The sequence below is a fragment of the Pithys albifrons genome, chromosome 1 (assembly GCF_047495875.1).
Source record: "Pithys albifrons albifrons isolate INPA30051 chromosome 1, PitAlb_v1, whole genome shotgun sequence".
NCBI lineage: Eukaryota > Metazoa > Chordata > Aves > Passeriformes > Thamnophilidae > Pithys > Pithys albifrons.
In genome coordinates, this window is record NC_092458.1 from 97,390,922 (window position 1) to 97,405,291 (window position 14,370).

The window sequence follows — 14,370 nt, forward strand, 5'->3', positions numbered from 1 at the left end:
TACCTGTTGATTTCAGGCTTACTGGTTAAGTAATTGTGAACTTGCATATTTGTGAAGTCTGTTAGCATCCAAGTTCAATTCAGAATTCGTCTACATTTAAGAGTTTGTGCTGCAGGATAGAAAAACAACCTTGCAGCCCAGAGCTTTTGGGCCTAGTGTTTTGTTCTTCCAGTCCAGAGTATTTTCTTAACTCAGTGCTGTGTGACTATTGCCCTCTGTTATTCCTAATTCTGTGAAACTGAGATGCACAGGCTTGGTCTATACCCAGATATTTCCGTGTGTTCAGTTCAGCTGTCCAGCCTGACCTTCTTACTCTAAGGGTTGACACAAGTGGTGTGGAAGGAGGTTGGCATTGTGGTGGTGTAGGTGTTTGTGGGTTACTCTGGAGTTCAGGTCCCAGATCTGAACTTATAGTTTTGTATTAGATCAGTAACACAGAAGCCTGATGACTGTCTTTCAAAGCAGATTAGATTGAGAACTCATTGATCTTGTGTTTTCATTTCTGAGACTAGTACAGTTCAGAGCTGTGGACTTCTCTGCCACCCTAAGGTTTTAAACATGTGCAGCTTTCTCAGTTGGTACAATCTTGACCATACCAGAACTTGATTTCACGGAAAACTCTATCTTGTTCACCTTCCAATTTCAAACCCAGCCATCTGTGTGCTATACTGAGAAATAAAATGATAGAAAGCTAAGAAGATAATCAGTAAAAATCTGTAGATCTCAAGGGAGCTATCCCCCATCTTTGCTCTGCAGTTCAGCTAGCACTATCAGATGTTTTAACTGCTGACCCTTTTTTAATTGCTGACAAATTTGCATCTTTTGGACTGAGTTTTTCCTGTGTTGGGCTTACTTTTAAGACAGGAGCTTTGTAGGTTTTCATCTGAGGGAGAAGAGAAAGAAATACTAGAATAAAAATATGTGTCTTCGAGAAAAAAGAAACAAAACAACAGAAAAACAAATTCTAAGAAACAACTCAAGAAGACAAAAAATGGGAAAACAGCCTATAGATTTTAAGGAGCTTGGCCTGAAGAATGATGGTCCTGCTTGTTGTCCAAAGAATTGATTTTTATTTCACCAATACAAAAGTTGTTTGTTCAGTTCATTTTTAAGAATTGTGCTTCAGTTGTAGAGAAGACAAAGATCTTTATATACTTGATTATTTTAGTGCCCAGCCCTGCAATGCCCCTGTCACAGCAGCCTCCCTGAGCTATTGCAGTTGCAGGATTGAAGCCCTACATGCAGCTAATCTTACAGGGACCTGATCCTGCTCTGAGACATTTTGGCACCAATCCTTGGGCACGTGCACAGTTCTGGGTAAGCTGTTGTGGCTTGGCATCAATGAAACAATGGTGAAGATGGATCTGCGGGTGTATTCCAGTTTATGAAGCAGGGAGGTTCTTCTTGGAAATCTGATACGGCTGGTTACATAGAGCAGTTTGTAAATTCTGTAACCTGAGTGATTTTTAGAGGTGTTTCTCAAGCAGTGAGACATTCAGAACTTTCCTCCTTTCTCCTTAAAATGTGAGGCTAAACAGTTGACAGTGAAAGGAGATAATAAGGATATAGATAAAATAAAAAACAGAAGGAGTAAGTGGCCCAATCCTATAGTGTTTGTTTTGGTTTGGGGTTTTTTGCTTGTTTTTAAATACTTCTTCATCCAGTTAATACATGAATACAATAATTAATTTATGTAAGTTCTTGGAAAGTTCCCTCAATAAAAGTTTGCAAAAATCAAATAATATTTTTGTAGAAAAATAAATATTCTGAGAAAAAGTAAAACAAATCTTACCCTGACAGCTAGGGAGTAGGTTTCAGATGGGAACCAGGCTCAAGCCAAGTTGTGACATTTTCTTGACCTGGACCAGATGCTTCTGTCTCCTTGGAGAATTCACAAGTTTAAGCAAAGTTAATGCTGGTCAGTTTTCACTACTGGTGTTCAGAATGTTGTGGACAAGAGTGAGAACTGAAAATCATCAGGTACTTCTCATTCTGTTGCTGCTTTGGAGTTCTGTTTTGTCAGGTCCAACTAAGTTACACTTACTCAGGAGGGGATGGCCTAGGCAGGGCATGAGAAGTGTGTCTGTGCTTCCACTCGTTTCAAAGCATGTGGAAGAATAAGAGACTAGCTCAGCTCCCTGGTACTGCAGTTACACTGCCATGGGCATGTAGGAAAGCAAAAACGTAGCTCAGGGATCTTCCTGCTGGATTAGTAACACTGCAGAATATAGGATTAGTAGAGAAATAAAATGAAAATAAGAGGATATGGCTGGATATGATTCACTTGTATCAAAAGGGAATTTCTTGTAGGGTCCTACTCTTTTCTTCTTGTGCTTTATGGTGTTACTGAGACCTGCAGTGGGTGTTGGATCTGATCCATTCTGTTGCTAGAGCATGCTATTGCTTTTTCCCTGTAGCCAAGGACTGAAGGTGGCTCTGAGATACATGTCTGCAGTTACAGTGAGACTGACTAAACATCATGGTGCTCTGGAACAGGGAAGAGTCTGAATCAAACAGCTCTGGATAAAAAGGTGTCTCTATTCCTACTACCCAGAGCAAGGTAAGAGAATAGTGGTGACTGGCATGTCCAGTCCTTGCAAGGCTCTGACTGTTGGAGTTGGCAGAGTGTGCCCTACAGTTCTGATTCTCTGAAACTCCAGATCAATGACTGTCTCGTAGAGCTCCCTGGCAGTTTGTCTGTCTGGGTTTCCTGTAGTGGAGATTGGGTAAGGTCAGCTGTGAGGGGCATTTTGGTGTCTTCCAGACAGTCAGGACTCAGACACACCTCAGTCTGGGAGAGATTCTCTGTGTTAGAGCTGAGGTGTGGTCAGATATTGTCATGGACACCTCTGAACTTTGCCTTGTAAGTTAATTTTCTGGCTACTAGGACTTTATGAATATATAGGAGGAGGTAAGGGGTTGCGTGTGGAGTCATATGATGGCTGTCAGAGAGAACCTGACTTGTGCAGTTACCAGGGAAGCTTGTGAGATCATGAAATTTTATATTTAAGAACATAAAATTTCTGTCCCTCAGATATACTGTGCCAACTTGATTTGTAGCCTGACATTTTGTCATTGTTTCAGTCTTGAGCAAAAATTCAGTCTGTGTGGGGATTAAAAAGGACATTCTTGATGTATTTCCTTTTGCTGTGGGTCTGTAATTGTTATTCTTATTTATGAGCTACTAAGGCCTTTACTAGAGATGATTTGCTTGTAACACCAGGAAGAGCTGTTCTGAGTGTCTGACAGTTTTTCCTTTAGCAGAAGGAAGTTCCAAGGAGTTAAGTTTGCTGCAATTGGCATCACGTATGCAGCATGGTAGATCTCCAACAAGTTCACTGAAACAGTTGCTGGATATTGGGGAAAAAGTGCTCCCTAACCATTCTTGCACCAAGAGTGGACAGGAGTAGGTTCATTGAGGCTGTTATCAGGTTCATGGAGTCACATGTGCTTTTTCCTCTTTGAGATTTGGAGCAGTGGAGGTTTTGCTTAAATAAGAAGAGAACCTCATCCCTTCTCATTGATTGCTTCTGCTCTTGTCTTTTGCACTTCCATGAAGTAGGTGTGATGAGGGGCAGTAAACTGCATGAAAGACGTGAGTATGAAGATCTGTGCATCTTCACCTTCTTGTTACTGTGGTGAAAAAGTTCTTCAATTCCAATTGTCTTATCCTTCTCTGGAGAACTTCACTCATTTATTATGTTGGCCATGTATGATAGAAGTGGAGGCAAATGAGGAGAGTTAAAACATAAGATAGAAAGTCAAATTACAGTTAAAAAGTAAAAGCATGGAATCAGATCTTTTGGGAGTACTGGGCATGTTATCACTGTGTTAAAAGTTAAGCATATGCATAATTTTTTTATGAGACTGAGGTTATTATTTGTTTTCAAAATTGCACCTCAGTGCAAGAATTTTCAGCCTGAATTTGTATTATTTCTGTGTGGAATCTGTGTCAAATATGTGAAATTTACTAGTGCTGACAAGTATTTGATCACAGTGTTATTTTAAACTTAGATGCATCAGCTTCCAAAACTTAGGATTCTTGACAGTTATTTAAATATTTAGAACACCCTCCACAAGACTACCAAATACAGCAATTCAACTATATAAACAATGCTGGGATAATGAACCAGCAAATATTCAAAATGGCATGCCCTCTCCGTAAATATTTCTCTCTTACTTTAACATTCACCAGGGTGAATCACAAGGAAAGTAAATCCTGAATGTTTATTTGTTTTAACTCACTAGCTTACTGATGATACCAGCTTTCAGGGAAATCCATGGAGTCCCACAAGGTGGCAGGATCTAACTGTTCTGTACTAGAGCCGAGGTCTCAAGGAAAATAAAAGGTAATAAACTGATTTTGCTAGTTGCGTGCATTCAGGTCATAAGCAAGTTAGGCCAAAATTTCAAAAACCCACTTTTGTGTTTCTTAGACTTCTGAATAATTTTCACAAATGAATGAGATTCAGTCCTCAAGAATCTTACTTCAAAACAGGAAGTTCAAGCATTCTTACTTTGTCAACAGACAGAACCTTTATTTTCACTTGGTGATGATAATTTGCTTGTAAAGTGCATTGTCACTGTGAGTGGAGAATGGGAATGAATCAGTGAAGGAACTTGGTGGTGTGTGAGCTTCACAGTTTTAACAAATTGGCAGTGAGCATCCCTAACTTGCAGACTCACCTTGACGTTGTGGGAATGCTGGTCATGAGGTGGGACACAGCAGCAGGGCTGAGGGACTGGGGAAGTGAAGGAATTCTCTGCTGCTTCAGTGAGGCTGCAGATGTGTTTTATTATGGAAACTGAAGAATCAAAACAGCATTAAAAGTGTCAGCATTTGGGGATTATTGGAAATAATTAATGTAGTTTATCCTAATTAGGGAGATTGTGTTGTGTGGTATATAGAACATAAGGCTGACATTTATTCATTCTGTTCCCAGTATCCTGATCTTTCTTAAGGCTGCTGGAGTTCTTGTTCCACTTTTTCTTGCTTTTGTTTCTACTTACCTGCTGATGGTCAGTGCTTTCCTGAAACTGTGTGATCAGGATGTAAAGCACTGCAAAAGGGTAAGGGACTAATGAAGAATGTCTTACCAAAGGCATGATATGAGACCTATAGTTATATGTCCTCATGCCTGCTTAACCTTGCACTTTGAGTTCCAAGTTTCAAATTTTCAAAAAAATCTTTGTCCTGTCTTGTAGACTTGATGATTTCAGTTGGCAGAAGTAATGCCGAAAAAAGCAGTAATAAGATGAAGTGATTGTCTGATTCAGTGGACCACAAAGTGTTCATTTGTGACTTGTGAGTCTCTTCATTTGTGATGAGATTTTATTTTAAATCAGCAAATGTCCATTTTTATTTTTTGAATGAGAGGACAGATGAATATTAACTAGGTATCTTTGGGAATGTGGACAGCACTGTTTATGTGGACAGACAATGCAATTCAGTAGGACTAAAGTGAAATTAGAATAGGTAGTTTGCTGAATTAGTAGACAGACACTGGGAGAAAATAATTCAACTCTCCTGTCAGTTGCTTGTCATTATGATGTAGAAAAACATTCTAAGTGTATATGTTGGAGTTATCTGGAATAGCCATGCAAGGTGAATGAAGTGAAAATTCTTCCATGTTTGTGTATGAAATAGTATTGTTATTTTTCCAACAATGGTGGAAGGAACTTAAGAACATTTAAAAATCAATTGTGTAGTGACTTACAGACCTGTTGCACTAGTGTTAGTACAGCTTGTTAGGGGAAGGGGTGACAGGACAAGATAGAGATGAGTATTCTCTGCAGCTGCTATAAAGGAATAGTATATACCATCATCTTGCCAATTTATGTGAGCTTCAGAAGCATTTCTTTTTATACACGTCTTTGCAGGAATGGATGGAATTTAGTAAAATCTTTGTTGTTAGGACTGACCTGAGTAATTTTAATGGCTGCAGTCAGATGATACATGTAATTTCAAATGGAAAATTTTGTGATTTCCGTGGTTACACCTTTCCCTTGCCTCTAATTTGAAAGGAATTTTAGTTCTTACATAAACATCCTAAAATAATTATTAGAAAGTAAATAATTAAGAAAGGATTCAGCATTTGATGAACTTACAACTGAAATCTGTTAATGCAGTTGAAAATGTGCATAATTTACAGTTATGTACTAATAGGTTTGGACTATCAGTATTTAAATTACTGTCAGCTGTGAGTTTTTAAGTAGTTGGTGCTTATTGAAAGAAACCAAGCTATATCTGTAATTACTTCTATTTGAAATTTTCAGTCACACAAGTGGGATAGATGCCTTGTTCCCATTGCAGCTCCGACACAGTGGGTCACTTGTGCTGATGTGAGATTCTCAAAAAAACCCTCCATGTATGTAAATACGATTACAAAATCAGCTTCAAACTTTAAGATGGGGCATCATACATTACTGTGGTGTCTGTGTGCAACAGTCCTGAGTGTATTCCCTGTGTGCTGCAAACATGGGTCTTAATGTGTCTTGCAAAGGGTTTGCTACTGCTGTGTGTTTGGGATACTGTATCAAGGTAAAGTTTGACTCTTAAGTTTCTTTATGAACAAAAGGTCAATGATCATGACAATACCAGGGTTAGAAAGAGTAGTATAAACAACTCATTTTAATTTGACCACAGGTTGAATACAGAAAAAGGCTCCGGAGTGTATGGTGACATGTGCACTATTGGGCAGAGCCAACTTCCCAGAGAGCAGTGGACACTGCATGGAGATGTTTCTCAGCAGTGACGAACAAATGATCATAAGAGGATAGCTACTTTGTGGTGTGCATGAAGTTAGTACAGTGAACTGGGAGGCCTCGTAAAGATTACTGAATAGTTTGGCAATTGCTGGTGAATTATGTCCAAATTAACCCGAGTATTACTAGAGGAAATAGAGTGAGAGGTGAAGAGGACTGCACAGGGCATATGTCTCTCTCAAGTGTAAGTATCTTCTTCCAGGAAACCCAAGGTCTTCCCTCACTATCTGCCAAACCCTCTCCTAAATGTCTCAACTACTCTGTTGATTTTGTTTAATTCAGGGACAATTGGAGTTGTCCCATCCACCAGATCTCCTACTGAGGCGCTGAGTGCTTTCTCTTCTCTATGACCAACTTGGGAATGCAGGGTATCACTCGTCTGTAGTAAATGCCCAACTCAATAAAGAGTTCAGGCAGAGAATCAAACAAATATATACAAAGCTAGGAATTCTTTGCATCCCTCCCAAGTCTGATTTGAGGGATTTTGAGGTTTAAAGATCTGGCTGTGCTGCATGCAGTGTCTTTTAAAGAAAAACTGGAAAGATTCTTTACTTTTTCGAAGCACCTTGTTAAAATGTAGCATTTTGAAATGCAGCCTATTGATAAAACCTGGCATCATCTCAAACCTTAAGACTGTGTGTCTAGATGGTTTTGTAATTACCTGAGTGTGCTTTCGCTAAGGCAGAGCAAGTGTCAGAAGGGGTTTGGCAGCGATAGGTTGGAGCTCTGTGTGTGCCCATGTAGCTTGCACTGAGGAAGGGTGGGTTAGATTGTGCAAAGCTGGGCTAGGGTGCTGTAGTTAGAGTTCCTGCCACTCAATTTGTTGGCTCAAATCAGGTTGCTGTGTGTAGGAGCTACCAAAACTACCTGGCATCTTTGAGGCCAGTCACTGACAGTTCATGCCCTATGCAACAAGGGCACATCCTGGACGGTCCTTCAAGAGACAAAATCTTGTTGGGCTGCAATAACAACTCTTCCTGTGCTAGCGGGCTGCAAATCCTGTTTATGGATTTATTTTATAGCACTGGATGTTGAAAACAGTACTTGGGAAATTATTATTCAATTAACTTGGTATTTGTTTTTATAATACATTTTGTTGCTGTTCAAAGTGAAAACTAGTTGGAGATAAGATCTGCTTATTAGAGGACTTGTTCTTGGGTTTTATAGGAGAGGGTAAGGCAGGGGAGGATGAGCTTATTGCCTTTGGTGCTCAGGGTAGAATTTTTGCCCAACTCTTCTACCCTTCCTAAAAGAAGCTGTCACTGAAAACTAGAGCCCTTGGGAATGTATGTGAAATACAGAAGTAAGTCAGCACTGAGGCCAAGTACCTGTGTTTGTATCTGGTATGTGCCAGTCCGTGTAGTATCAAGGCTGTGTGTAACATTCTCCTGTCCCCCCATGGCCTTCCCCCATCTCTGGTAGGAAAAGTAAAATTAAAAAAACAGAACAATTAGTGTGCTGAAGGTTAACATAGGTGTCCATTGACAGGGAGTTAATCTGACTGTGTGGTTTATACACTGCATTGGTTTACAAGTGATGCCAGTAAGTTCACAGGCCACATGTACACCCAAGCAGAAGATCAAATGGTGATAGTGGAATCACTTTGACAAAAATGTGAACATTGGAGATGATGTTGAACTCCACCAGATCACTTGTTACAGCACCCTCTTGCTCCTAGAGGACCATACTTTCCCTCTCTCAGGTCTTTTTAGCACCAAAACTAACATTTGCTGCTTTTCTCCTCCCTTTTCATGGGCTGTACCAGGCAGGGTCCCAGAGAGCAGCAGTAGTGGTCAGCTAGGTGAGAGATGCAGGGATGCAACTGGTGACTTCTCTAAAGTTTAACAGCAGCTACTGGAAGTGTTACAGTCTCCAGTGGGCCACTGTACCTGTCTGTTGCCATTCAAAATGTGTTGGTAGAAAAGCAGCAGTGGGTCAGCTCTGCAGTCGCTGCATTTCACAGCATGAGGATTTCATGTAAATACTCTTACTGCTAACCTGTGTTTTAACCTAAGGAGTGCAGGACAAATGCAGGAATAGCAGAGTTTGTTAGTGGCAAGCCAGTATTGTACCCCATCAACTGAGGTGCTTCTACATAGACCACGGGCGTGGTTTGTATCTGTAAAGAGTCGCATATCTTAATACTTTTCTTCCCTTCACTTAGAAACAAAAAAACCTGAAATAATAAACTAACAAAGCTTTTAGTATATTACAGAAGGGCCAATATATTAATGCTGTTACTGTGTTTGTATTTATAGTTAGATCGCTAACATGTAGATTGGAATTCTTGCATTCATACTGGAGTGGCAGGAAGAGACCCACCCTTTTCTGTGGTGTCTCACAGATGTATTTTAGACATGAATGCAAGAAACCTGTATGATTTTTCTTGATAAAGAGATTTGATGTATTTATATGTGCATAAATCAGTACTTTGCATACTGCATTGACTTCTGGTGGCTGAACTTACTGGTTTGGGGTTGTGCTTTTTTTGAAGGGGAGGGCTTGCATGTTTGAAGCAAAATGTGTATTTTGACTGTAAGTTGTTTTGTGTTCTCTTGTAGTGAGTTGTTGCATAACAAAAACTTCTTTTAGCTTTTGGGTCCCACACAAACACTGGAGAGAAGACCACAGAACAGAGGAAAAAATAGTATCTTTCTTTCTTTCCTTTTCTTTCTTTCCTTTTCTTTCTTTCCTTTTCTTTCTTTCCTTTTCTTTCTTTCCTTTTCTTCCTTTCCTTTCCTTTCCTTTCCTTTCCTTTCCTTTCCTTTCCTTTCCTTTCCTTTCCTTTCCTTTCCTTTCCTTTCCTTTCCTTTCCTTTCCTTTCCTTTCCTTTCCTTTCCTTTCCTTTCCTTTCCTTTCCTTTCCTTTCCTTTCCTTTCCTTTCCTTTCCTTTCCTTTCCTTTCCTTTCCTTTCCCTTCCTTTCCCTTCCTTTCCCTTCCTTTCCCTTCCTTTCCCTTCCTTTCCCTTCCTTTCCCTTCCTTTCCCTTCCTTTCCCTTCCTTTCCCTTCCCTTCCCTTCCCTTCCCTTCCCTTCCCTTCCCTTCCCTTCCCTTCCCTTCCCTTCCCTTCCCTTCCCTTCCCTTCCCTTCCCTTCCCTTCCCTTCCCTTCCCTTCCCTTCCCTTCCCTTCCCTTCCCTTCCCTTCCCTTCCCTTCCCTTCCCTTCCCTTCCCTTCCCTTCCCTTCCCTTCCCTTCCCTTCCCTTCCCTTCCCTTCCCTTCCCTTCCCTTCCCTTCCCTTCCCTTCCCTTCCCTTCCCTTCCCTTCCCTTCCCTTCCCTTCCCTTCCCTTCCCTTCCCTTCCCTTCCCTTCCCTTCCCTTCCCTTCCCTTCCCTTCCCTTCCCTTCCCTTCCCTTCCCTTCCCTTCCCTTCCCTTCCCTTCCCTTCCCTTCCCTTCCTTTCCCTTCCTTTCCCTTCCTTTCCCTTCCTCCTTCCCTTGAATGACAAAAAATACTCATTCAGTTTTAGATAATATGCAGAGAAAACATAGGCACTTTTAGAAGAGGTGTGGTAGCTACTGATTCACATGTCTGGCTTTGGTGTCAGATCTTTAGATAAGAGTGGATGTCATCACAGGTGATGTTAAAACAGATGTTTTTCTCTGGTGTATAAAACAGTAAGCAGCATTTACTGCTGGAGATGAAATGATACTTTATTTCTTTTAAAAGTTTACAATTTGCAAATTTTCTTTGAGTTTGTATTTTGCAAGTTTTGCTTTTGCAGAAGCACCTTGAGTTCAATTTGCTTGCAGTCATTCGTAGGAATTAGTTGCTGGTAAAAGAAAAGAACAGCTGAACATTGGGTGTCATGTCATAAATCCACAGAGATAGTTGAAAATTTTACTTTATTTGTTGGATTTAGGTGTTGGGTACTGTATTTATGTGGTGCTTTGATGCTGGCATAAACCCCCCTTCCTCATGTTTCCAGGGAGGAGCCCTCTGTCCTTGGTCACAGCTGCACTGGCCTTGGCTGGGGCCACCCATCTTCCTAGCAGCTCTGCTTCCCAGGGGTGGCTGTGCCGGCCTGGCTGTTGCCAAACCCATGGTGTGTGCTGATGTACCCAGGGCCCCCCAGGGCCGGGTGGGTGCCTGGGCCCCCCACAGAAGGCAGGGGTGGGAGGGAAGGCGGCTGGGGAGGTGGGAGAGCAGCCCTAGGTTAAAACAGTATGAGGACAGTTAAAGGTCAGGCTGGGTTTGCTCTTAAGTAAAACTGAATGAAAATTATTTCCTTGCTTCAATTGCTGCCCTGCTTGCTCTTTCAGAAAGCATGTTCATGGAGGAAAATATAACCTGAATATGCCAAGAAGGGGATGGCAACCCAGGGACCTGGACTCTCCTTCATGCACATTCCCTCCCTCACTTGGTGCTGCCACAGAGACTGATCTCATCTCCTGCCATGGCTGTCTAGCTGTCCACAGATGTGGACAAAACACATTTCTTTAAGTCATTGTCTGTTTTCTGAATCTTGCCCTCTTTGTTCCCCAACTTCTTCCAGTGCCTTCAGAGGTCTGTCAGATTTTTGGCCCTTAAATCTAAAAGGAACAGGTCACAGATTACATCCCCAAACAAAGCTAAAGTTAGGGAATTTTGGCAAATGTGATACCAGTGAGACCAAGCTCCAAAAATCTGAGCTCTGATTCTGGTGCTGAAGTCTCATATGACACTTGTTCACTATCTTAATAATGAATATTCTAGTTAAGGCCAAACTTGGATGTTCTGATGTGCAAGCTAATACTGAAACTGGAAGAAAATTACAAATGTATCGTGAATGCTGAAGTCAAGCTACCATAGTGGTTTTTCAGCATGTCATTAAAATAAATTGAGTTTAAAAGATTTATTTTTATATGTATCAAGATTTGAATTCAATTGTGTACTTACTCAATGAGATGTGAAACTGGAGACTTATTTTTTTTCCCCTTCCTGCAGAAAAGATGACAATATTTGGCCCAAACATGGAAGGATTCTGTAAAAGCAGTTATACATACTCTAAAGGAAATAATTCAAATAATGGTTGTGTGTGGTGGCTGTTTCTAATTGGGCTTAATGTTTTATCACAGTTACTTTCAATTTAGGAGGGAGGATGAGAACCATAAACTTGATGCAAATTAGCAGAGTGAAATAGCTTTCTCTGCAACTGCTCTTTGAATCTTCATATGTCTTCTAAGTGTATGCTTGCAAAATCTTTCATCAGTAGTCCATCAAGGGAGAAAACTGGATTGTTTTAAAAATCAGTATATGTCCTTCTAATAAATCGTTTCTGATAGAACTAGACAGTAAAGAAGATTATACCAAAACCAGTTTCTTTTTAAAAGTGTGGTTTGTATTTTAACCTCATGGAGAACAGCTCTCATTATTCTTAAAGCAAAAACTAGACAAAACCTTCCAAGTTTTTAGAAACTTTGGTACTGGAAATATGCTGGGGTGTTTTGCTACAGGTAATGTGTGATCTTACATTGTGAGAAGCAAACTTCTGCATGTTTGAATTGGCCATAACTTGTTCAGGTAAATCCAAAAAGGGGCAAATGTTAGGATTTTACTCTGCCACATTGTATGTAGTAGCCTAGTACCTTCCACCTAGAGCAGAGAGGAACTAGGATTAAACTTCTCAGGATAACAGTGTGGAGGAGGGATAAGAAGGGACAGCACGCTGCTTGTGGTAGGATTTTTGTCTTGGGTATTTTGTGCATTATTTAGGTATGACGTTTGTACCTGATGTTTTTCTGACACTTGTGATGTGTGGGTATGTGTAGTAGGTAACAGGGCAGTGACTTTCTGGTGATGGAAATGTGCTGTTGTCTGTGTGCTGTTAATGTAATACATAGCTCAGAAAGCATTTGTGTGTATGTGTCCATATATGAAAATATTTGATACAAGTTCTAAAAGGTGCTGAGATCCAGGAATCATAAAAATGGTGATTCTGCTATTTCTGAATACACAGGTGGTTGATGTTGTTTTCCGGGATATTTTATGAGTTAATGTATCTGTTTAGTATTGTTTTAAGTGTGTGGTATTGCAGTGTTATGTAAGCATTGGATTGGGATTGTATCCATTTTAAGGTGAGTCGTGACTTTGTTTAGATTTAGTAGTTAATATTGTATTTTTTCAAAGAAGTGGAATAAAATACGGAGCTTCAGCAGAGATGCTGATTTATCAGCATTACTGCAGTAATCTCTGTGTATATGTGAGCACAGTTCTTTTGTGAATTTTACAGAAGACAGGGTTATAATAGTTGATTCATTGCAGATTTGATTGGGGAATTGTTTGGATATCTTTACTGATAGTCACTTCCAGGTTAAGTTTCAGAGTTTTTTAAACATGCTCTCAAAATGTTTGTTTCATCAATTTCAGTGTCCACTGTTGTATTTCCTTACTGGGTAGCAGGGGAAAGCTTTCAGCCATGCAGGATTAATCAGTGTTACTTTTTCCCTTTCTGTGTTCTTTGACTAGTTCTTCCCCATCTTGGTCACTTACTAAGTAATTTTAGTGCTCAGAAAGTACCAGAGCAACAAGCCAGAATCTTGTCAGTTCAGGAGAAGATACATATAGGGATGGAGTGAGGAAATTTGTGATCGAACTGTCTCTGGGTTGACTTGTTTTAAAGAAATGTAGAGACAATTTGGTGCCTAATTTCCACCTGCCTTCAATGTAGGGAATGAGAGGCGAGAAATTGTCACATATAAATGAAATTTGTCAACTGTAGTTTAAACAATACAAAACTAAAACAGTACAGAATAGCTACTTGACTGAAATTCACTGGACTCTAAGTGTGTATGAGTGAGTTTAAACCATAAGAGTCATGGACTTGTAGGTGTTTCCTGCTTCCTATTTCACACCTTCTTTCTGAGTTAGGTTTTTATCTAGCAGCTAAGAGGTGATCCCTTTTCATGACCATGTTCAAACTTTCAAAAAATTTGTATCTCTCTGTAAGGAAAAAGCTGACACAATTTAAAGTAGTGGATTTTCAACTTTTTTTTTGATTAATGTAAAAACACTTAAAAGGTGTCCTGTAGATGATAGAGATGCCTGAAAAAATAATGTAAGCCTACCAACAATGGTCCAATCCTCTCAGGTACTTTTGCAGACCTGTAGGAAGTAATGACTGCAGTGTTAAAAACTGCTCATTCACCCTTGTGTCTTTACTGAAGCTGGAGACCTCTGGACAGGGTAATAACACTGGTCATCAAAGATAATGACAGAAGTCTAACTGTTTGATAGTGTTAAGCACAAACTGTTTCACCTTGAGAAGAATCGTTGCCTAACAATGACTGTCACAGTTCTGCCCCTGAAATCCTACTGAAATGGTAAACTTTGTTTTTAAAATGTTACTGTCATGACCTCAGTCAAGGAATGTCGTGAGGGGTAAAGAAGCAGAGAGTATGTATTTGAAGTACAAGCAGATGCTAGTCTAGCTTCCCAAGGAGGTTTCTTACGTAAAAAGGCAGTGTTAAAAATGGAGCTTTTTGTACTGAAAGCAATGCAATACTTCAGCCTGTGTCTCTCCAACCTTTTCTTTGTTTGACTTGTCATCTTAAGGATGAAGCGCCTTCAGTAGTAAAAGACTGAAGTGGGCTGATGGAGAAGGGTATTTCAGAACACTTAAAAATTGTTT

At 40.2% G+C, this 14,370-nt stretch overlaps 1 protein-coding gene across 5 annotated transcripts in view; it reads left to right on the forward strand.

Annotated features, from left to right (window-relative positions):
- The window catches only part of BBX (BBX high mobility group box domain containing), a 166,625-nt gene that overhangs the window by 17,540 nt on the left and 134,715 nt on the right, over window positions 1-14,370 (forward strand). The window lies entirely within an intron of this gene.